Source organism: Pongo abelii, chromosome 11, assembly GCF_028885655.2.
Source record: "Pongo abelii isolate AG06213 chromosome 11, NHGRI_mPonAbe1-v2.0_pri, whole genome shotgun sequence".
NCBI classification, from domain to species: domain Eukaryota; kingdom Metazoa; phylum Chordata; class Mammalia; order Primates; family Hominidae; genus Pongo; species Pongo abelii.
Window position 1 is genome coordinate 135,806,637 of NC_071996.2, and position 25,375 is coordinate 135,832,011.

The following is a 25,375-nucleotide window of genomic DNA, read 5'->3' on the forward strand; positions in this document are numbered from 1 at the left end:
ACACTGCACGTCCTTGCCCGGCTTCCATGTCACACTCCACGTCACTCACATGTGAGCCAAACAGCTACATCAGAGATGTGGAATTCTTTGACGTTAGTAAAACCTGTATTAGGGAAGGGGAACCCTTGCAGCTGACCCTTAGATTTCAACCATGACTGCTTCTTGGGACAGGCCCAGTTTATTTCGATTTTCATTGTTCAGTGAGCTGGGGCTCTGCTGCTAAGGCCAGAATCCTTTTGTTCTGTTTGCTCTCTGTCCTAAACGCTGCTGCCAGACTGTTTCCCCAAATGCTGCTTTCACCTTGCCACTCAAGAGCCTGCAGTCTTATTAAGTAAATATCATGGATCAGTAAGATTTCCAAAACTATTTTGAAGACAAGATATAATAAGATTGTTGCCTTTTTACTTTACCAAGCAAGGACATTTTCTTTAAAAAGCCAGTTACCATCTACTATCTTCATTATTTTATAAATGAAAACATTTTAGCATCAAAACAAAGACGACATAATTTCACGATATAGAGCAGTCTTTTACGTTGACTTGGTTGAACTTGGTGGAAACCTATTTAATTGACTCATCTTTTTCTCATTTTGTTTGATCTCAAACCAGCCTGTGAGAATGACTGGATTTCTAAATCAAATCTAAGTGCCCCTGCCTTTGGGGGCCTCTGTCAGGAAGCCTGGTGTGAGTTTTTCCTGCTTCCCACTAACCCCTATCCTTCCTCCTCCCTCCTGCCTTGCCTCTGTAGAGTCTGGGCCTCCATTTGATCCCCACAACCCTACACACCTCACTCCCTCTAGAAGCCTGCTCCAAATAGACTTCCTCTTCCTCCAATATCTCTGGCCCCATTCCCCATCTCTCCCCTAGGTGCCTGGTGCGGAACACCGTTGGCTTTCATTCATTTTGTTTTGCTGTTTTCTCTCTTTACTCCTTTTTATTTTCCTCCCTGCTTGCATTCTTGACTATAACTGTTGAAAAGGCAGATGTCTTACTGTTGCTTCTTTCAGATTTGTAAATCTAGCATGGTGCTGGGCACAGAAGAGGTATGCAGTCCTTTAGTGGGGCATCACTCAGCTAGCTCAGAGCTGTTCACAGTGATCTGATGTCACCTCTGAGGTCCATGGGTGCCCAGGGACACTGTGCCCATTGTATTGTCTACAAGGTGAAAATGTGGTACTGCTCTTCCTCAAGAAACTCCCACATTTTTAAAAGAGTGATAATATTGTAGCACAGTTTGTTTTGCTTTGTAATACTTCTTGATTCCCTTGTTAGGTGACATGGCAGATATTTTTAGACTAAAGACAATTTAAGAGCTTTAAATTATTTTCTAACTTTAAAATATTTCTTTTGATTTACCTTTTTAATTGCCTACATGTTTTTTTAGTATCTACCAGGTACAAGGTAATCTGCTAGGTGTCGGGGACAAAGACAAGGTTAGAACATGGTCATAGCCCTCAGAGTGGCTTACTGTCTCCTGGAGGACGTAGAGGCAGATGGGACGGGGTGCACAGAAGAGCCTGGACAGCGGGCTGCACCTGTACCAGGTGTGCACATGGCTGCTTTCGTGTTCTACAGTAACACCAGCTGTGGTTTGAAGGGGCCACTTTCAAAGTCAGTTAGAAATGTGGGAACTGTTTAAAAGTTTTCTCCTAGCAGCTTGCTCTTATACTAGAAATGCTGAAAACAAATTAGAAATTATTTAATTGCTCCTTGAATTGTGACCTCCTGGGGTAAAGGAAATCTGCCAGAGTGGATGGAGATGAGGGCAACACCCAGGGAGGGAATCCCAACAGGTTTCTTATCTGCTTGTCAGCATGAGGCTGGTAGCCTCCTAAATAAGAAGATGTGCTAATGAATAACAGAGTCTACTGGGTTCGAAGCACATTTGAACAGAGAGCTGTGACTGAGCTCTGAGAATGCTGGCTTGGCCATTAGGCAGTTTGAAACTGATTTGCTACTATCAGTTTCGACCTGTAAATAACAGGGAGCTCTCCCCTTTCATTCTCCTGCCTGCCACCTGCCAGCCAAGCTGTCAGGCTTACCCACCTCCCTGGTGGCCGTGCCAGAGCACAGCTGAGCTCACCTCTAGGGGAGCAGAGCTCCTGTCTTTCCTGGACCCTCCTGGCTGCCTAGTTTCCTGGCTGGGATTCCTGACCCCTGGTTGCCAAGACTACCTTGTTGGTCCCTGTGGAGTTCTGTCCTGTTTGCCCAGACGCCTTGCTCAGACTTGTTCCTTTTTGGTACATGTTTCCACTCCAGACTGCCCCAGGCCCCAACTGTCAGCTCTCCGGTTGCTACCAGCTTCCAGTCAATGACTGTTTATTTGAGCATCTCCTGTGCAACAAGAGAATGTAGTGATCAAGAGCATGGACCCTGGGTCAGACTGCCTGGGTTCTGATCCCAACTCCCTCACTTAGTTGTGTGGCTCTAACTCTTCTGTGCCTCAGTTTCCTTGTCAGTGAAATGGAGAGCATAACAGTACCTACATTATAGGAGTATTAGGTTAGATGAGATGTACCCGTAAAACACTTGGAACAGTGCCTGACGCGTAGCAAGCACCCAGCAGGGATTAGCTGTGTGGCCAGATGGTGAGAAAGGGCCCATTTCTGTCTTCACAGAAGAGCTGCTTTAACACAGGGGTGAACATGGAAGGACTATAGTAAACGGTGGTGGCCATCAGCAGCCATGGCATGGAGACATCGCCTCCTTTATGATACTTCCAGTCGATCTGGGGGGTGGGGGAGGATTTGAAAGGTAAATGCAAGGCAGAGTGAGCCTCATTGCCCCCTGCAGGGAAGCAGAACAGTCTGGTTTGGCTAGGTCCCTGAAGGGAGCTCTGTGGTGAGGGATCAGCCTTGGCATGGTGGTACTGAGGTCCTTAATGAGGGTAAGATTTGGGAGCAAGGAAGGCAAAGGGATGCAGTTTTGAACATTACACCCCAAGTCACGCAAATGTGAGCTGCAAAATATTTCATCCTGTTTTGATAACTAGACCACAGTGTGCATCACACCCGCTAACGTTGTTGCAGCTAGAATGTTTCCAGTTTTCGCTGTTATAAATAACACTGCAATTAATATTCTTGTGCATAAAATTCAAAAATCATTTTGGATTATCTCCTTAGGAGTACATTCTTAAAATTACTAGATTGAAGGAAATTAACTTTTTTTTTTCTGTGCTACTTTTCTCTTTCTTACTACCTTTTATTATTTTATTATAAAAGTAATACATATTTATTTTATAAAAATTTAGAAGTTGACCAAAAGCAGCCATTGGTCACCTATCACTGAGTAATAACATTTTTCTGTATATCCTAAGGCGTGTACATTTTTAGAGCTTTTGACTTTGAGATTACAGTCACACATTGCTTAATGACAGGGACACATTCAGAGAAATATGTCGTTAAGTGATTTTGTCAGTGTGCAACATCATAGAGTGTACTTAGACTAACCTAGATGGGATAGCCTACCACCCACCTAGGCTTTGTGGTTTATACAGTTGCTGCTCCTAGTCTACAGACCTGTACAGCATGTGACTGTGCTGAATACTCCAGGCAGTTGGAGCAAGTGCTATGTATTTGTATACCTAAACGTAGAAAAGCACAATAAAAATACGGTATTCTAATCTTATGGGACCACTGGCAGATATGGGGCCCATCGTTGGCCAAAACTTTCTTAATGCAGCACATGACTGAATTTTCCAGAAAGGTTAGACTAATTTAGGTTTTCCTCAGCAGGAAACAATAGTGCATTGTTACTGCTTGTCACTAAATTGAGAGTTTGTTAATATGATAGATTGGAAATTGTGTTTTATTATTGCTTTGACTTGCATTTGTTTTCCTGCTTGTGGGCTCAATCAACTCTTCAATCCTCTTTTTGCCATTTCTGTGAAAGGGCACATTTTACCATTTTATATGCTATCACTAGAATCTTATAATACCTTAAGCACTAGACCTACCAGCCACATTTAGCTAAAAGCACTTTTTTCCGTACTAAGGTATACTTACATACAGTAAAATCCACCCTTTTTAGTGTACAGTTCTGCTAGCTACACATATAGTCATGTAATTGCCACCACAATCAAGATATAGAACAATTCCATCACCCCAGAAAATTCCCACGTGCCCCTCTGTAGTCAGTTCCTCTTCCCTAGCCTTAGCCCCTGGCAACCATTAACCTGTTTTGCCTCTTTATAGTTTTGCCTTTCCAGAATGTCACACAAATGGAATCATTCCATTGGTAGCATTTTAAGTCTGGCCTCTTTCACTTAGCGTGAAAGCACATTTGAGGGTGGTCCATGTTGTTGTGTGTATCAGTGGTCATTCTCTTTTGTTGCAGAGTAGTATTCTGTTGTATAGATATATCACAGTTTGTTTATCCACTTACCAGTTGAAGAATATTTGGCTTGTTTCCAGTTTTTGGCAATATGAATAATGTTGTATTTGCCTACAGGCTTTTGTATGACCATTTTTTCCATTTCACTTGGGTAAATATTTGGAATAAGATTGCTGGGTCATATGGTAAGTGTATATTTAACTTCATAAAGAACTTCCACTTTTCCAAAATGACTATACCACTTTGCATTCTCACCAGCAATTTTTTTTGTTTGTTTGTTTTGTTTTTGAGATGGAGTTTCACTCTTGTTGTTGCCCAGGCTGGAGTGCAATGGTGCAATCTTGGCTCACTGCAACCTCCGCCTCCTGGGTTCAAGTGATTCTCCTGCCTCAGCCTCCTGAGTAGTTGGGATTATAGGCATGTGCCACCATGCCCAGCTTATTTTTTGTATTTAATAGAGATGGGGTTTCACCATGTTGGTCAGGCTGGTCTCAAACTACTGGCCTCAGGTGATCTACCCACCTTGGCCTCCCAAAGTGCTGGGATTACAGGCGTGAGCCACCATGGCCGGCTGAGAATTCTATTTCTTATGTGCTTGCCAGCACTTGGTATTGTTAGTTTTTTATTTGTTTTGTTTTTTAGGTATGGTGATAGGTGCATAGTGGTGTTTCATTGCGGTTGTAATTTGAATTTCCCTAATGACAAATTCTGTTGAGCATCTTTTCATATGTATACTTGCTGTCTGCATATCTTCTTTGGTGAAGTGTCTGTTCATATCTTTTGCCCATTTTTAATTGGGTTGTTTGGTTTCTTATTACTGAGTTTGGAGAATTGGTGTGTTTGTTTGTTTGTTTTTTGAGACAGTCTTGCACTGTCGCCCAGGCTGGAGTTCAGTGGTGCAATCTCAGCTCACTGCATCCTCTACCTCCTGGGTTCGAGTGATTCTCCTGCCTCAGCCTCCCGAGTAGCTGGGATTACAGGCACCCACCACCACGCCTGGCTAATTTTTTTACATTTTTAATAGAGATGAGGTTTCACTATGTTGGCCAGGCTTGTCTGAAACTCCTGACCTCATGATCTGTCCACCTCGGCCTCCCAAAGTGTTGGGATTACAGGCATGAGCTACCGTGCCTGGCCTGGAAAGGATTTTTTTAAATATTTTAGATACAAATCCTCTACCAGGTTTGTGGTTTGCAAATACTTTCTCCTAGTCTTTGGCTTGTTGTTTCATTTCTTCTCTCTCCATTCTCTCTGGCTTATCTTTTCCTCTCTTTTGAAAAGCAGAAGTTTTTCATTGTTATGAAGTCCAATTTATCAATCTATTTTATGGATTGTGCTTTTGGTGTCATATCTAAGAAACCTTTGACTAACCCAAGGTCAGAAAGATTTTCATCTGTTTTCTTCTGAAGGTTTTATAATTTTAGGATTTACATTTTAGTTTCTTCCTTTTTTAAAACATATTGCCCAGGCCTAGAAGTTTCTTTTGGAAAACAGTTGCACCTGAGAAGATTGGGGATGGAGTTGGTCCTAGGAGCCTTGCCAGGCATGATGCTCTCTGTGAGCCATCTGAAAAGGAGGTGTGTGCCTTAGAAGTTGCCCCAGGGGTAGCTTTTAAACAGATACCAGGCTTCTCTGGCTTAAGATTTGGCATCAAACTGAAGAGTGTATCATTTGAAAAGAGGGTATGGGATGATTAGATAAGAACCTCCAAACTTTCTAGATAAATCCTTCTAACTGTTGCACAAAGTCGAAAAGATGAATGGTGCCAAACACAGGACTTTGCCGATTACATGCGAACACCCATGTCAGTGACTCACCCAATCATGCTTTAATCTCTTAACTGAGAGGCTTTAAAAAATTGTAGTCAACAAGGCAGCTTGCTAGTTATGACTGCCATTGGAATGGAGTTTTCCTTAGAACAGCTGGAGTGTAATGTGGTGGGAAGAAAGCCTGGTGTGGGTGAGAAGCCAAGGATTGCTTGCCTGGGAAGGATGTGCAGCTAATGTTTGATGGAAATCTGTGAGATGACCAACCTCAGTCAAGCTAAGTAGAGGCCCTCCATACACTGCAGCCAAAGTGCTCAGAAAACAACAATGATAATTGGCACCGTGTCACTCACAGCAAGAGAGATAAAACACAGCTCTGTCTTCAAGAAATGCATGGCCCACTCTGTGATCCATGCTAGGTTGTAGAAGCTGGCAGAAGATTCCAGTTCCAGTAAGGCAAGGCAGTTGAGAGCAGCCTGGAAGTGGCTTCTCCAAGAATGTCCCAGGCAGAGCATTGCCGTGGGTCGGTTTGTTCTGGAATGTACAGGTCATTGGTGTGGCTATGTCACAGGAAGGGCTCCCAGTGGTAGTGGGAAATGTTGGGGATGTAACCAGGGCTGATCTGGAGGAACTTGTTTGCTCTGCCTTGAAATATGAGTGTTTTCGGCTGGGCACCGTGGCTCACGCCTATAATTCCAGCAGTTTAGGAGGCCGAGGCGGGTGGATCACAAGGTCAGGAGATTGAGACCATCCTGGCTAACACGGTGAAACCCCATCTCTACTAAAAATACAAAAGGTTAGCCAGGAGTGGTGGCGGGCACCTGTGGTCCCAGCTATTTGGGAGGTTGAGCCAGGAGAATGGCGTGAACCTGGGAGGCGGAGCTTGCAGTGAGCCGAGATCGCGCCACTGCACTTCAGCCTGGGTGACAGAGCAAGACTCTGTCTCAAAAAGAAAAAAAGAAATATGAATGTTTTCTTGAATTCAACTTGGTGCTGTTGAAGCATTTTACATGTAGGAGTTGTGGGATGGGACCTCTGTTTAGAAAGATCTCTTTGTAGAGAATGAGTTGGAAGGGGTCAAGGTGCAGACATCAAGGAAGCCAGTTAGATGGCTGTGGCTGTATGCAGGTGAGGCCACACAGCTGACAGGAAGGAACAGATGAGAGAAGTGGAATCAGAACCACAAAAGGGAGGGGGGACACCTGGATACGCCCAGGTTTCTGACAGGCAGGAAGATGTGCCACCCAGGAGCATCATCGGCACCACCCAGGGGAGGAAGAGCAGGCATTGTGTGGAGACCCTCCAGGCTTGAGGTGCGTGAGCTGCCCACTTAAAGACACTTGCCAGGTGGCTGGACCGGAAGTCTGCTGCTCCTCTCCTACCTTGCCACAGGCTGCTGCCTCTGAGTTAAAGAGACATGGGAAGCATTGGGATCGCTCATACCTCCCAAAGTACAGCAGGAAGGACTAGAAGCAATATGAAATCTAGTTGGCGAGACCATGGTGAGCACACAGGCACTTAGGAGCAGCACGTGGCACCCATGAAAGCCTCCATCCCCTGACGGTGAGCCCAGAGGCTACTGTGGAGCAGGAGGAAACCAGCCATCCTTCCTCCTTGCTTGCACCCTCCCTCCTCACCTCCTACTCTCTGTCTTTCCAGCTAAGCCCTTCTCATTTATTTAAAAAAAAAAAAAAAGGGAATTCACTCCCAGTCCTTTTGAAACCCAACATGTCAGTGATAGATGAGGGCGTATTCTGTAACTTCAAAGGAGAAAAGTTGAGTGAGTGAATGTGGGCCAGAGGAGTTGAAAAGTCCAAGGGAACAGGAGACCCATGGGGTGACCCCACCATCAGGAGGAGTGCCCCCCATCCCACCCCTGCTGGTGCCATGCAGAGGCACAGACAATGCCACTTTCAATAAATCATGAAGGATTCTGAATGCCTGGTTTTGTCCCATTTTCAATGGGCCTTGGGCATATTGCTTAGATATAGCCAGCCATTTGTGCAAGATTCCCAGCTACTCAAAGGCTCAAAGTCGATTGCTCTTTCCACTATATAATGGAGTCTTCGCATATGTGATTTTTGGGGGAGATGTTTTCAGATTTCCATAGCTAGTCATAGTAAAGATGACCTCGTGGGCAGTTCAGGCCATTGTCCCCTTCCCACATCCAGCCTTTGAGTAAGGCTGCGCTTTCAGGAGTATCCATGCAGCACCTAATTCAATCACACATCTGACCCCTGCCTCTCTTTGGCACTGGCCCCTTCTCTGTGCTCAGTGTGCTGCTGGGGGCCTCTGCACAAACCCGGCTGTTCTGGAGGCATCCTGTTCTAAGCAGAGAGCACTTGGCCATTTTCCCCACTTTCTGAATTCAGGGCCCCCTGGTGAATCTGGCATGGGGATGGCTGCCTGTTCTCATGAGGCTGCGCACATGAAGGCGCCTGTTGGAAGCGCCTTTTAAGAATCCCCAGGTTGTTTCCATCCTGGAGTCTTGCAAAGAAAGAGGAAGAATAACCTGGGGTCATTTAAGGGCTGGCATGGTCATTTCCTTAATCATCTGTGACCATTGAGAGCCTTATTTTCTATAAAGAAGCACAGAGGCTTCTTTGGCTTTGCTTTAATAATAACAAACAGCTAGAATTTATTGAGAGCCTGCAGTTTGCCAAGTGCTTTCACACATTCGATCATTTAATCCTCAAGCCTTTTACCCTTTTTTAGAGATGAGGAAACTGAGACTTGAGCTGAAACACTTGTCAAAACTCACATAGCTAGAGGTGGCAGAACTAGGATAGAATCATTTCTCTTTTTATTTGAGACAGGGTCTCGCTCTGTTGCCCAGTCTGGAGTGCAGTGGCATGAACATGGCTCACTGCAGTCCTCCTAGGCTCAAATGATCCTCCCACCTCAGCCTCCTGAGTAGCTGGGATTATAGGCACGTGTCATCATGCTCAGCTAATTTTTTTTTAGTTTAGTAGAGATAAAGTCTTACCATGTTGCCCAGGCTGGTCTCCAACTCCTGGGCTCAGGCAGTCCTTCTGCCTCTGCCTCTCAAAGTGTTGGAATTACAGGCGTTGTGAGCGACTGGGCCAGGACTAGGCCCAGTCTATTTCTTATTCTGCTTACTTTTTCATTTCTCTTGGTAGATGTTGATGTTGTTTTATATTCTTCTAAAAATCTAAAAAATGGATCAAGTCCTGACCTTAGGATGATTTGAAGAGCTATTTAAAATACTGTATGATTCCATTTAGGTAATATCCTCAAAATGACAGATTTATAGAGAAGGAGAACAGGTAGGTAGTTGCCAGGAGCTAGGGATGGTGGGGGGAGCAGAGGGTGGCCCAAGGGAGACCTGTGTAGGGAGGGGACAGTCTGTATGTAGATTGCCATGGCAGTTACACAAATGTACGTGTGTGACCAAAATGGCATAAAACTAGACACACACATTGTGCCAATGTCAGTTTCCTGGGTTTGATACTGTGCTATAATTATGTAAGATGGAACCTTGGGTGGAAATTGGAGATGGGCACGTGGAACCTTTCTATACTATCTTTGCAATTTCCTGAAGCTATAATTATCTCAGAATAAAAAGTGGGCTTTTTTTTTTTTTTTTTAATTCCTCTGTGTGCAACACCAGGATTGCCCCCAGGAAATAGCCAGATCTCAGTTCAGGAGCTGCTTGCCATCAGAAAGCAAGCCACATCACACAGTCAAAGTTGGCCTAGGAGCGGGGCACAAACTAGAAGAGGGTCCAGGTTTTATCACCTATCAGATGTGAGCTTAGGCTCTCTCGTCTTATGGGAAAGCACTGAACTGAGAGTCAGGGCTCCTGGGCTCAAGTATCAGGGCTGCAGTTGTGTGACCCAGAGCAAGCTTCTCAATTTCTGTGAGCCTCCAGCTTCCCAGCTGTAAAGTAGGCCTGGTAACTGCACCCACCCTATGAGGCTGTTAAGAGAATCCAGCAGAATGTGTTGATGTGCTTAGTATCATCTCTGATACCACGATCAATGTTATTATTTTATCTTTTCCCAGTTGTACCCCCAACTTTGTAGTCAGACCAATCTCTTATGTATTCATGGAACATTGAATATTCATTCTTATTTTCTCTGCTTTTGATCATTTATTCCTTCAAGAATTATTATTGAGCACCTGTTTTGTTGAAAATTCTGGAAGGCACTAGGGATACATTGATGGACATGATCCATGTGGTCTTTGCCCCGGGAGAGCTAAAGGTCTGTTTTTTTCCCCATCACCTGGAATCTCTCCTGAGTGCATCCATCGTTCAGATCCTTGCTGTCCTGCCAGGCCTCAGGCCTCAGGCCTCATCTACACCATGCAGGTCCCTCTACCAGATCATTCTCTAAGCTCCCTCAGTATTAGAGGCGGTGCAGCTCAGTCATCTCTGCCAACCTTTATTCCGAACCTCCCATGGGACCTGGCATGGAGCTGCGCACCACAGAGAGAATGCTTAGCAGGTGCTCGCCCACAGAACTGTGAAAGGAGAGCCCGAAGGAGACTTAGACAGGAGCCTTTTGAGGCTTTCATTTTACAGATGAAGTTCTGAATAAGGGCCCCGGACTAAATAATAGAAAGTGGCTATAAGGGTCCCCAACCCATTTTTAGTAGGATAATAATAGTTCTTATATTGATCTTAATTTTTGTTGTTGTTTTGGGTTTTTTTTCTTTATTTCTTTTCTGAAGTTTTTTGACTAGCTGACTGACATTTCCTCTTTTAACCTTTTACAGACCCTGAAAAAAGCTGTAGTTCTGGTCTTATTACTACTTAGCTGTGTGACTGGGCCACAACTGGGGGCAGGTTCATTGAATTGAAAAGGTGAAGCCAACCTGTCTCTCATCTGCTCTCCCTGAGTGGACTCACCTAGCACCTGCAGGCTCCAAGCTTGACATTGCCTGGAGGGAGCCCACACAGGCGTCCCCTTCCTCCAGTCCAGCCTCTCCACCTGCAACTGGGTGGGTCAGTCTACTCAGCTCTCACCTGATTCTTCAGCGCCCACCTTAATTGCCAGTGAGCCTTGAGGAGGCTGACATTCTTAATGCCATTTGCAGTTCTCTGTTAGAATCTAGAGAAGGGGAAAGGTAAATTGTTGCAACTTCCAGCCTCCAGCACAGTGTCCCTGTTTGTGGGAGAAGAAACAGCAAGTGTGGCCCAGTAGGAAATGCCAAGACTTTAGAGCCATATGGGTTTGAGTTCCATTTCCAGGTTGGCCGGGTGTTGATTTATATATTGCCAGACCTTGGGCAGGTCAGTTACTTAACCTCCCTGAGCCTCAGTTCCCTCATCTTTAAGATAGGAGCAGTGATACCTGGACACTTGTTCCTGGCACAGTCTCTGGTTGCATGTGGAACCTGTGATTCCTACTGCTTATCACGGGGCCCTGCACTGCCTTAACTTAAAGCCTTTGTGGGGATCACAAAGAGTAAACTTACACTGGGGTTTCTCTACAGGGACTTAAAATCTAGTTGGGACAATATGATTGTTAAACAAGTACACAGCTAGAGACATGTTTCAACTTGAGAATAACTGAGAAGAATCAGGCCATGATAGAAGCAATTTTCATGTATCCAGACTGTCAGAAGTCAGCCCTCTGCCATGCTCTGACAGGCTGGGGTGGCCTCTTCCTTCCCCAAGCAGAGATTAATGGACAAGTTGTTACTAGTGCTGAGGTTCTGGGCAGCTTCCTTGTGGAGGCACATCTGTTGACCCAGCAGGGCTTTGGAAGCTTTTTCTTGAGTAGTGAGCTTCATCTAGTGGCATAGAGCCTCCCTGATGCTGGTGCTCTGGAGCTAGCGTCACTGGGGCATAAAATCAGGGCTGCCTTGTAATAGAAGACCCCGTGTCAGCACGGCCATAGGAGAGCAGTGTAGTGGTAGTGGGGCCACTGAGGCAGACAGCAAGGCTTTGAAGCATTGTATCTTCCTGCTGCGGCCTAAGGAGTCCTACAGAAAGCAAGCCACAGAGAGAGTGTTTCCCAGATACTGCTCAGGTAAAGAAATTGGACCTTATTGTTGTAGAAATTACTCAGGTTTTAGAGTGATCACATTTGGAAATATTGAGTCCCAATCAGCTTGTTCCAGCATGTCATGTTTTGAATTCTCATCTCAACTCATTATCAGGAATAACCTCTGGCCTTACTATATAATACATCAAGAACATCATTGAGTTTTTGCTATAGCTAGGCACTGTTATTATCTCTTTTTTACATAGGAGGCACCTAAGGTAAAAGAGATTACATACTAACAGGAAGTAAAGCCGGGATTCAAAACCCAGCAGCCTAAAGAGGCTGTACCCTTTACTTCTCTACTAAGTAGCCCCCTGTTATTGGGGTTTTGTTTTTGAGACAGAGTGTCACTCTTGCCCAGGCTGGAGTGCAGTGGCACAGTCTTGGCTCACTGTAACCTCTGCCTTCCAGGTTCAAGAGATTTCCTGCCTCAGCTTCCTGAGTAGCTGGGATTACAGGCGTGAGCCACCGCACCTGGCCTGTCATTGGTTGTTTTCATAGGTAGAAGTGTTCACAAGCAGAAGTTCCTTCCTCTTGTCAAAGGTCTGTTTCTCTGGCAGAAAGGTGGAAGCAAGAGCATAAATTCTGTCTAACAGGCAGAAAGGTAGACTAGAAGATCTAGACTGGACTAAAAAGTTAGACTTTGAGATCCTCTGTCTGTCCCCTGAGTTCTAGCCCTAGAGCCCCTAGAGAGATTACATGGCAGCTAGAGGGAAAACAAGTTTCTGTTTAATGAAAACATTCCCCTAAGATTATTGTGAAACTTATTTTTTTAACATTTAACATTGTGTCTAGTTTCTTAAATGATTTTCAACTGTGAGATTATCCAAGGATTTTTTTTTTATTACCAACGCTAATTTTTCATAGTTAGCATTACAAATAGAAAGTTTGTTCATTTTCCTTCTTTTTTTCCTTTCCTTCCCCCTTTTATTACATAGAGACAGGGCCTCACTCTGTTGCCAGGCTAGAGTGCAATGGCGTGATCATAGCCCAGTGCCGCCTCAAATTTCTGGGCTTAAATGACCCTCCCACCTCAGCCTCCTGAGTAGCTGGGACCACAGGTGCATGCCTGTGCTAATTTTTAAATGTTTTGTAGAGACGGAGGTCTCGCTGTGTTGCCCAGGCTGCTCTCAAACTCATAGCCTCCAGCAATCCTTCCATCTCAGACTCCCAAAGTGCTGGGATTACAGACGTGAGCCACCTCACCCAGCCCCATTTTCCTTCTTAATGGATCCTGGCCCTTCCAAATACCCTCCATTTGGTCTTTGTATTTCATGTTAACTGTAAACTTTTGTCTGTACTGTTTTAAACTTCACAATACGCATGGGTTCTTTGGTTTTTACCACAGTTAGAACAGCATCTCTTAAACTGATATGTCATTCTGTAAAGAAATAGACTATCTAAGACACAACTAATTATCTTGGAATAGGAACTTCAGGTAACCCAGGTACGGGCCCCATAGGTGTCCCTTCCAGATTGTTCTGAGCAACCAATTAAGAGATGTCAGATCAATGGGCATTTTGTGGCTGGATGGTAGTGGAAATGATTCTTCTACCAGGAGGTGCTGCTAAACCCCCTTGTTGCAGGTTGAAGCCAGGGTGTAGGAGCAGGGGAGCAGGCAGTTGGGGAAGGAGGTAAATTGGCTGCCCCAGGTCCAGAAGGGACCTGAGATGGCAGTGTAGTTCTGGAATATGTTATCCAGATATTTGGTCTTGTCTGGGAGGAAGGAAGCAGAATTAGCATGGAATCAAGTCATGAACTTTGATGGGAGCTCTTAGCTGTGTAAGACAGCCTTATGCAGGAGAACTCTTCATTGCCGCTTGGTTCTCATTAAAACATCTGAAGATGTGAGCACTGGTTCTTCTGAAATCATAGAGCTTCTCTTCTAACCAATATAGCAGGGGCTTATTTTGAGTGCTTTCTTCCAGCAAACCTAGAAAGTATCTCACATTCACCCGTAAAACAAACCATGAGGACAACCATAGAGGAACTCAGCTCTATTTCACAGGTAGAAAGTCTAGGACCATCAGAACCCCACCACCAACCCCAGAATCTGGGAGAGAACAGAGACAAGGTCAGAGCTGCTGGCTCCCCGCTTGGGGTTATATAACTCCCCGACTCCTCAAGTCCATGGAAACTGAGGCCAATTCCCTGGAAGATCATTCTGTTCTCTACTGTTTTTTCAAGAATACAGCCAGCTTGATCACTGGCTCTGAGTATTGTATGGGAATGTCCCGTTTTCTTTTTTTTCCATGGACTGAATGCCTACCATTATGGTCATTGTTTCATCAGTTTGTGTTTAAACTTGCCTGGATCTCATATTTTTATGTATGTTTGGCTTATATTTTGAAGAACTTTGCTTTGTTTGTATATACCCTCATCTGTTTCCAAAGAGATTTTGAGAGGGCTTACAACAAAGGAAATGAACAGTGAGCTGCATTTAAATAATAGAAAGACAGAAAATCAGAATGAAGGAGACGAGTGTCAGAAAGAATGTGACATCTGTAAGGGTGGGCACAGCTCCTGTGACTGGGCTTCATGTTTTCTGATTTCAGTATCACAGATGCAGTCGTTCTGCTTGGTGGGGTGGGGGAGGGAGAGTTTACAAGGTTATCTCTTACAACAAACTCCATTGAACATTGAGAATTATTTTTCCTAGCACCTAAAAGCAGCTTCTCACCTGAGGCTTGATATTGGAAATATTCAGTGTTACAACAGTGGACAGCGTTTGCATTTTGGGCAAATGAGGAAAGAGTTTTTTTTGTTTGTTTGTTTGTTTGTTTGTTTGTTTGGAAGACTCTTGTCCAGGCCTTGCCCAGTTACTGGGCCGTGTTCTTGCCTCTCTCATGTCGGGAGATCACAGTGGCACCATCTTGGCTCACTGCAACCTCCGCCTCCTGGGTTCAAGCGATTCTCCTGCCTCAGCCTCCCGAGTAGCTGGGATTACAAGCGCCCGCCACCACGCCCAGCTAATTTTTGTATTTTTAGTAGAGATGGGGTTTCACCATGTTGGCCAGGCTGGTCTTGAACTCCTGACTTCAGGCGATCCACCTGCCTTGGCCTCCCAAAATGCTGGGATTATAGGCATGAGCCGCCGCGCCCAGCCAGGAAAGAGATTTTATAAGGCTGTTTCTTAAGACAAAACCTGGTGAAAATAGAGGGACATACTAACCCATCTACACACAAACTATCCTCTATCCTAATCTGATTCTAGGATAAAGTGTAGACCATCTCTGAGTAGGTGGAGAGCCTGTCGCTTGGGCTACTTCTGTTTCCCTTCCCTTTGCTGAGTGTTTGACCAGGGCTGTGTAGCTATGGGAGGCTTCCACAAGGTCTGCAGCTTGGGTAGGACCACTGCCGAGGGCAGGACCACAAGCTTTATTTAGAAAGCAGATAGATAGGTAACAGTATATTCTATATGCAAGGAAATCTAGATAGCATCTTTCCCAGGTGCACAACCGTCTCTGTGCATTGGAAGGGGTGATACGCAGTTCCTGCAGTCAGCACTGACACTTTCCTGTGGAAGCAGCTTTGGGTAACTGCATTCCTTCAACAGTAGTTGGCCTGAGGCCCCTGAGCTCTGAGCACAAATGGTTTGATATGGTGATGTTCTAACGCAGTCATCCTCTTTGGCCATGAAAATCCTCAAAAATTCTCCAGCTTTGATTAGGATGAGCAGATTGGCTGCACTCTCTCTCCAGCTGGCTGCATGTGACACATGCAGATTTGCTCATCATGCTTTGTATTCACTGTTGCATATTGCTCAGGCATGTGAGAGGCAAGAACATGGCCCACTAACTGGGCAAGTCCTGATCGGGAAGCTGCTGAGGTAAAGGTGCTCCTGTTCTGCTAAAGGAGACCCTGGGATCAGGGACGAGCTCTTCCCTGCTGGGCTTACCCCGTAATACAGGCCGTGTGGGACAGTGGTGAGCTGAATTCTCCTGCCATAGAGGTGCTGGTGAGCAATGCAGTCACCTTCAGAAGAGGAGGCGGCTTGACCTGGGGGCATGAATGCTACCACTAGGCCCTTTTCTCCTGGGACTGGCTCCTTCCTACAGAGCAACCCTCCCTGTGGGTTGACCATAGCTCCAGAGACAGACATTTTTTTCTTCTCAGAAAGTAAAACCTCAGCATTGAAGAATCCTTGTCCTGTCATTTTTAACCTTAATGAGAACAGAACAAGCCTCTGGAACAAGGTGCAGCGCAGTCAGGAGAAGTAGCTTTAAGTGAAAACACAGCTGTGGGGTTTACAGACAGCGCTGCAGGGAGGCATCATCCAATGGGAGCGGCCAGCCTCGCTATAGACTTCCAACACTAATGAATCGGGAACTCCATGCTGAACAGGGTTTAGTTTGATGGGTCCCTGTGCCAGCAGAAGGATGTATTTTTCTTGAAAGACCAAGGTGCCAGAAATCTCCATGATTACGTTACTGGAGAAAGGTTCTTTTTTGTGGTTTGTGAAGTTGAGCGTCAGGACTGCAGGATTCTCTTGCTCTTTCTCACTCTTATTTTTTCCAGGTCAGAACCAGAGCTTGGGGTGGGGAGGAAAATCCTGCTGAATGAGCAAGTTCTTTCTTAAAAAGCTCTCTCCAAGTCCAAAAAGACTTCAGTGGACTTAGGAGAAAGAAATTTAATACATTGCCATAGAATCGTCATTAACCAAGTTAAAGCAAAGTCCACAGCATCTTTGTCTTATAAAAGAAAGCAAAAAGGAGATGGAAAAAAAGAAATTATACTTAGGAAATCCAAACCAAACAGTGAACACTAAAGAAGAAAAACTCAAGATCATCTCTGAAAATGTGATTTTCTTCTAATCAGATTTTTCTATTAAAAACCAAGGCTGCACATAGAAGTCACTTTTCTGATCTTTTAAAGTCTGCCATAAATGGCATAGCTGAAATGTTTGAACTGTGCTAGGATTTACCACTTTCAGCTTAAGGAAGAGTTGGACACCCTGCAAGACCCAGTGGACTATGAGGGGAAGAGTCAACCGTGGAGAGGCTGGAGGCTTCCCAGGCCGGCCTTGACCTGTGTTTGAACCTTAGTCTTAATAACTAGCAGATTGAAGCAAATTCACAGGCCTCCTGGAGAACCCATGTTGGTTTGAACTGGAGCAATCCTGGCCAAATAACTCACACTGTACTCTTACCAGTGACCTCCCTCATTACACCCCTGTGAGGGGAGCTCTGAGCTAGCATCCTAGGTTCCCCTGCTCATTCATGGAGTAGACTGCGGAGAAAGCTGAATGGCTCTGTCCTGCTGGGTCTGTAAGTACCTTCCAGGAGACGGGCAGAGAGAGACTTGGTTGCCCATGAGAGGTCATCTTGGAGGTATTGTGAACAAAACAGGGAATTCCTAAACTTTTAAACTCATTTTTTGCCCTTCCAAGGTCAGGCCAGGACTTTTCCAAAGCCTCGAAACCTCTGATGTGGTGTCTTCCCTGACTGATGGAGTTTAGTGCCTAGTGGCCCTTGCATGACGTTCTCCAAGTGTGGCTGTTTGACAAAGCTGCCCGTGTGCCTGGGCCAGCCGAAGATCTACCTGCTCAGTAGCCCAGAGGGACCCCTGGCATGCTTGCCTAGCCACACTTTCCTGTCTTGTCCTGTCACTCTTCTGGTTATTCTTATGAATGTAGCCTGGCCCACTGTCTTCACCAGGCTGGGATCCAAAATAAGGTCACATGTCTTTTAATAGTTACATTAAAAGACTCAGTGGACACCCCTCCTCCTGCTTACCTAGGACATTCTTTCTGCCCCTAAGTTCTCCCTGAAGTGCCATCCCCAAGCAGCAATAATCTGAGCAGCCTGAGGAAGCTGTACATAGTCCTCAGTCACTCATTCTTGTTACCCACCTGTTGCCACCTGCTGGGAGGATCGCCTTGCTGTCTCCATTGTCATCCCACCCAGAGAGCTCAGAGGGGCGGAAGGACGGCCTCTCAAAGGCCCAACAACCCCAACAGGGCCTGCATCCCATGTTCCCACAGAGTCTGTGGAAGATTCTCCTCTCCCAAGGGTCCTAGTCCCTTCAACTCATCCAGGCTCCTGGAGCTCACCCACACGATTCTTTAAGGCCAGTTACCCAGGGGCCCCACCCTAGAGCAAGAGGCCTAGGTCCAAAGGGGTCCCAGTGGTAGTCTCATGCTCTGGCTGCCTGGAGCCTGCCCTCCTGTGTGACCTCAGCCTGAGCCCCTGAAAGGAGAAGGCTCTTCCATTTTCTGCCCTAGGGAGACTGACCTTTCCTTGTTGGGATGAAAGCCTTGCCTCTAACTGAACCCATTTGAAGGCTTCCGCCCTCTGCTGGTGGAAGCTGACAGAGCAGCCTTGTTGTTGCCTCTTGGGTCCTTCACTTTCTTCCCTCTTCACTCAATACCAGGACCGTTGTGCAGCTGGAAACTGTCCACCCAGGGAAGCCTATTCCTGGGGAAAGGATTGGGTAGTGGTGAGCTCTCCTGCTTGACATGGCAGCTGCCTCTGGAGAGAGAAAGACCTTGTGAAGTCTGAGTGGCTGCCATTCTTGCAGGCTGACTTCCCAAGCTGAGCCGCTCTGTGGGTGGTCCCTGCAGGTGGTGATTAGGGCCAGAGCGCTGCTGCTGCCTGGTTCCTTGCCGTGCCTGATAGGTAGAAAGTATCTAGTGAGCATTGTTGAGGGAAGGAGCTTGTGCCTCTTGAGGGTGCTGACAAGATGGCAACACCTGAACACTGAGAGTGTCTGAGCCACAGCTGGTCATCTGGTGGCAATTACTGAGCAGGAGGTAGATGTGAGGCAGAATTTATTTACTGAAGAGAAAGAAATTCTTTTGAAGGGATGACATTGGACACCTGCTGTGACAGTGATAAGGACACCGAGTGCCCAGGAGACCTGGTGAAGCCACCCTCGGATTCTTTGGGGGAAATACCTCTGGCATTCCAGCGAAGGGGAAAACAAAAGATCAAGGCCACTTTGACAGAGGAGGGACGGGCAGGAAGGGCTCCCCTGGAAGCAGGTGGAGCATGAGGAAGGGCACAGAGGCCTGAGAGAGCCTGGCCTGCTCTGAACCCCTCAGGGAAGTGGACCGCATCAGGGAGTGCATGGAGCTCTGCAGGAGCAGGATAGCGACCCTTCCCTGTCCTGTAAGACTCCTGCTGTCTGTCCTGAGGGCCTCCCTGGCTGGCACACCCTCCCAAGCACAGGCCCACCTCTTTCCATTGCTCTGTTACTGTCTATATTTGTTCATGTGAACAACCAACCTCCAGAGAGCCTGGGCTGTGTTGAATTCACTTTTATATCTCCAACAGCAGGAAGCCATCAAAGGTACTAAAGAAGGAAGTGTTACCAGGTTTATGCTTCAGGAAAATCACAGCTATGTTCTAGAGAGCGGATTAGGAGAACAGAGCCAAAGGAGTAGGAAGACACATTGTGTGTCAGTGTCCTTAGGAGAAGCATGAGCACAAATTACGCAAGGGCAGTAGAGGGCCCGGAGGTGGCAGGGACCAGGCCTGCCTCCACCAAGGCGCTGGCTGCCCACTTTGTCAGTCTTTGGAGTCTGTGTCCTCCATGACTTGGCTCCCTTCTCAGGCTGGTAGCAAGCTGGTTGCAGCAGTTCTGGCCCGCGTGACCAGAAGCACTCAACAAGCATCCCCTTGTACCTCATTGGCCTCGGTTGGGTCACACATCCATTCCTGAACCAGTTTCTAGGGCCAGGAAATGCCATGCCCTGATTGGCTTAGGTTTCTTACCTCAGAGCTGTCACGTCCAGCCCTGGAGCTAGAGGTTGGGTCTGCTTCCCCCTGGACTCCCTAGACTGGGGAGCAGGACAGGGGAATGACTAGCTGAGTGAAAGTAGGCCATCCTTAGCAAGGAGGAAATGCCTGCTTAGCTATGCATCCGTGTTTGCTACAGGAACCAGATGGACCAATTCATTCATCTATTGAACCTTGTACATGGTAAGCACCTACACACCAGTAGGGACATACTTTGTGGAAACAGCATACCATCATCCTGGGTGAATTTCAGTCCTCATGAAGGATCCCCCACCCTCATCCCTACCCAGACCCTTGGCTCTCCATTCCTTGATTTCTTTTTGGATCTTGTCTTTGACCAGCCATATCCAAGGTCAGACACACGGCTTGCTCTCTGACCATGGCCTCAGCCCCTTCAACTCCCTTATCCAGTGACTCCCACACTCCTCTCCTTGACCTCTCAGACACTACACCCAGTGATTAGCAACACGGACCACACTTCAGCTGTGCCACTTACTTGGTAATTTGGGCCAAATACTTAATAAACTCTCCTGTAACATAGAGGTAGGAACCAGCTTTGCAGGGCTGTTGCGAGGATTAAAGAAGATCAGCGTGAGAGATGCTTAGGACAGAGGACGTGCTTAATAAATATTAGCTCCATTCCAGACATCTGTCACCCAGCCACTTCTGTTTTCTTCCCATCACCCTCTTTCCCATTTATTTCCTTCCTGTTCCCCCGTAGGTCTCCTGGTCCATATGCTGCCGTATCGTATCTCCACTCCCTTACCCCTTATTCTTCCCTGAAACCTTCTTGGCAGATATTCAGCTTGGACCAACCTAACTTTCTTCACACTAATGTCTAGGTTGCTAGAAAAAAATTAACAGTGGGACAGATGCTTGCTACAGTAACTTCAGATCCTGTGGCGTCAGGGGGATCCGAATACTCCCTGGCAATCCTTATGCTCTGCCCAGGTCAATTGTTTTTCCTATTCTCCAAAGGAGCAATTTCAAACCTTCATCACTTTCCTCAAACTCCTTCCCCCATCACACTCCCCATTCTTTGCAGAAAATTTGTCTCCTAATTTTCAGGAAAGAACCCAAAAAATCATACTAGGACATTCTAAATCCCTCCTGCCCAATCCACAGATCTCACTGTTACCCCTGCCCATCTTCCTTCCTCCTGCAGCCGAGAAAGGGGTTCCACTTTTGTGTTGGAGCCAATCCCTTGTCATCTCAGAGACCTCTAATCTGCAGTTCTCTGTCTCTCTTAATGTCTTCTACCCCACCATCCATAGTGCCTTCTTCCTGTCAGCATTAACAAGTCTCTGTCATCTTTAAATACACTCCCTTCAAACACCTTCAGTACACTCCCACATCCTCTCATCCTTTCCCATTCCATTTCATGAATCTTGCCTCTTCCCTAGCACTGTCTAATTTGCTAAAAGAGTTGTATTCACTCATGATCACCATTTCCTGGCTTTCTACTCATTTTTCAACCTGTCACCCCTGATCTCTGCTCCCAGCACTCCCTGCAAGAGTCTTTTCTGATAGATCCAAAAGATTCCTTGTTTGGGAATGTTCTCTGTTACTTGACCTCTTAGAAGGATTTAACGCTGCTGACTACGCCCTCCTTGAGGCATGTTGTCTCCTTGGCTTCTATAATGTCAGAACTCAGAACTCTATAGCCACTCCCCAGTTTCTGTTTTCCAGCTCTTAAATACAGGTGTTTCTCAGGATTCTATCCAGGGCCCTCTTATCCCTCCAGGTTAAAATCTTGCTTATAAATTTCAGAACTGTATATTCAGCAGCCTACTGGCCATCTCCACTAGATGCCTCTGAGGTATGTTAGAATCCGCAATCTCAAATTGAACTCAAACTCTTCTCCCAAACCTATTGTTCTTCCTTGTCAGGGTGAGTAGCAATAGCATCTGCCCTGCAGCCTGAGCCAGAGAATCCTGAACACTATTGTTGACTCTTCCCTCTCTCACTGACTTTATCTCCAGACCATCACCAAGTCGTGTAATGCTGGTGAGGTGAAAGGATTGTGGATTTTGATTAAAATTCCAGTTCTAATTGTGGTTTGCACAAACTACTTAATCTTTCTCAGCCTCAAGTTCCTCGTCTGTTTAAAGGAAATAGCAATACCTAATTTAAGTGATTGTTGTCAGGATAAAGGAAAGCCTTTACTTGGTAGGTGATATGGTTTGGCTCTGTGTCCCCACTCAAATCTCACCTTGAATTTTAGTAATCCCCACATGTTGTGGGAGGGACCCAGTGGGAAGTAATTGAATCATGGGGGTGGGCTTTTCCTGTGCTGTTCTCATGGTAGTGAATAAGTCTCACAAGATCTGATGGTTTTATAAATGAGAGTTTCCCTGCACAAGCCCTCTTGCCTCTCGCCACGTAAGACTTGCCTTTGCTTCTCCTTTGCCTTCCACCATGATTCTGAGGCCTCCCCAGCCATGTGGAACTGTGAGTCCATTAAACCTCTTTCCTTTATAAATTACCCAGTCTCAGGTATTTATTTTTAGCAGTGTGAGAACAGACTAATACAGTAGGCATTCCGTAAACGTGAGTCCTCCATTTAGTAAACATGACTGCTCTTCTGTTCCAGTCCTCTCTCTCCCCTACCCTATCACCACCTCTGCTGACTTGCCTTATTGTTGAATTGGTGTGAACATAGTTTCCTGACTTTGAGAATCCCTCTGCAATTAGATTTCCCATAGTTCCTTCATGACTAAGGACTAAGTGCTGGTCAACACAGCATTGTGTGGGGTCTGGGAGGCAGATGCCAGATGTCACTGGCACATAGTTAGATATGTATGTACTCCCAAGTCTTTTCTCTTAGCTGTCTCCAACGCCACTGCACCTCCGTAAGCCAAATCTTCATCATCTCATTGGGCTACTGCAGCAGCCCCCTCTAAGGCCTTTCTCCATGCCCTCTCTCACTTCAGCCCTTCTCTACCTGACCATCAGAGCTGGTCTTTCTGCCCTGAAACCTACCATGGCTTCTCTCTTCTGGTGAAGTCCACACACTCCTACATGCAGCCTGCCTTGCCAGCTCATCTCCTTTGTGTGCCTGTGCCAGCCCAGTGTAAGTCCTCTCTGACCCAGTGACACCTTTCATGATAAGGGAGCAAGAAGGATGCTTAGATACTGGTTGAGAAGCTGAATACTATACTTCTTGGGTCCAGTGGCTGGTAGGACAGGCATAAGACACTCAACTAAGACCAGCTGTCTAGAAAACAGGGACCAAAAGACACAGGAAACCCAGGAGGGCTTAGAATTCTGTAGGAATCACCAGTCATAAAATAAGGAGGAAAACCTATTAGTCTTCTGTCAGAGCAATGTATGCTTATGAAGAATTTGGAAAATGCAAAGAAAGTAATCACCTGGAACCTCTCACCTAGTGATAGGCACTGTTGCCGTTTAGGTATATTCCTTCCAAGTCTTTTTTTTTGAGACAGACTCTCGCTATGTCGCCCAGGCTGGAATGCAGTGGCAAAATCTTGGCTCACTGCAACCTCCACCCTCCAGGTTCAAGTGATTCTTGTGTCTCAGCCTCCCGAGTAGCTAGGACTACAGGTGCATGCCACCACACCCAGCCAATTTTTTGTATTTTAGTAGAGATGGGGTTTTACCATGTTACTCAGGCTGGTCTTCTGAGCTCAGGCAATCCACCCACCTCGGCCTCCCAAAGTGCTAGGATTATAGGCATGAGCCACCGCATCTGGCCTCAGTCTTTTCTTCTAGGAAGTCTTTGTCCTTTTTTACATAGTCTTCATGGTACACTGTATAATCAAGTGTGCGTGTGCATCCTGCTTTATCTCATCTGTCCAACTTATTTTTCCTGGGTTAGTAAAAATTCTTCCTAAGCCATGTAACGACTGCCTGCTATTCCATGTGTGACTATAGGATAGTTTGTTTAACCTTTTGCTACTGCTGGACTTTTTAGTGTTTCCAATAAATAACACTGGGGGGAACAGTTTTGCAAATAAAACTTTTCTTCCTACATTTCTGATAATTCTTCTAAGCTATAAATTCATAACTTAAATCACTGAGTCAAATGATATGAAAATTTCTAAGCAATGCAGACTCAAAATGGACAGAATGAATATAGACCTGACCTCAGCTGCAAAGAGAGAGGTAAAGAGAAAAGGGTTGTAACTAATAGATTCTTTTAAAATTATTTTTTACTTCACAAAGGAGAGGGCTGGGAAGATTCAAGTGGTGCTCTGTAGGGCATACATGCCTTTGACTTGAAGTTCTGGCTTCATGATGGTCGAGAAGGGCTTGTTTCTGCTTTTGTGTTTTCATCTGGGTCAGTTAGAGGACAAACCATTCCTATGAGTTCCTTTCCCACTAAGGAAGAGAAAAATTGTCCAGTATCTAATGATGCAGATCATTGGCTATGTTTGCAGCCTTGTAGTTAAAAAAAAATTATCATAATGTATCCTCCTAATGTGCAGCTAATTTTAGTTAAAGTTTCCCTAGTGCTTTAAAAACCCCGTGAATTTATAAACATGGCAGTTGGCTTGCATTTGGAACATTAAAGCTGTCATAACCAGCTGGCTCTAGCAGGGCATGCTGCACCTCCTTGAGCTCTGTTGGAAGTTCAGCACTCACCTGAGCACTGACCTCTGGAATCCAGAAAGAAACCAGAGTCCCTGTTCATGATCTTCCATAACTGAAGAAAGCTAATGAGTGTCTCAAAGTTAACATGTCCAAAGTCAAACCTTTGACTCCCTATCAGTCCCCAAATTCAGTCTTTCTCTCAGCAGTGGATCAGCCACCTGACTGGTGATTCAGATTCAAAAGCTTGAACCGTCCTTGATTTCTTCCTTTCTTTCCTTGCCACTGCCAACATCAAATCCACCAGCATATCCTGTTGATTCGACTTCTAAAATATACCTCAAATTGTCCATTTCTCTCACTCTATCCCAGCCCCCCTGGCCACTCTCCTGACTCTGTAGTGGCTGCCTCCTGCAGGATGTTGCTTCTGCTCTGTGGTCTGTGGTCTGCCGTATGCACTGTAGCCAGAGGGGTCTTGCCGAAATAGAATTCTGACTGCCTCATCTACTCCTTCTTTTTCTCTTCTTTGCTGTTAAGGTAAAGTCCAAAAATTCCAGTGTGGCCAAGAAGGTCCTCCCCAGAGTCATCAACCATGTCCCTGGATCTATCAGGGCCCAACTTCACCAGCCATCCTGCAGCTCCTGCCCCAGGGCTTCTGCACTTACTGTGCTCTCTCCCCAAGGAGAACGCTCTCCACTCCCCCTCCCTCCTCCTCCTGATTTAGAGGAGCGTTCCCTTCTACCCATTCTATTCAGGTCAGGCTCTTCACTTTCATAGAAACATGGGGATTTTTTCTTGCTTCAGAGAGCCTATTCTAATTTGAAGTTCTACACATATATGCACATTCATTGGTGTGATCACTTGATTGCTGTCAGCCTTCTCTGCTAGATGGTAAGACCCATGGAAAGAGTCTGCTGTCACTGTTCTTTCCCTCTCAGCTAGCTCATGTCTAGCACAAGATAGGTGCTTAATAA

The 25,375-nt window shown here is 45.9% G+C and overlaps 1 protein-coding gene across 2 annotated transcripts in view; it reads left to right on the forward strand.

Annotated features, from left to right (window-relative positions):
* DIS3L2 (DIS3 like 3'-5' exoribonuclease 2) overlaps positions 1–25,375 on the forward strand; it is a 375,419-nt gene that overhangs the window by 312,462 nt on the left and 37,582 nt on the right. The window lies entirely within an intron of this gene.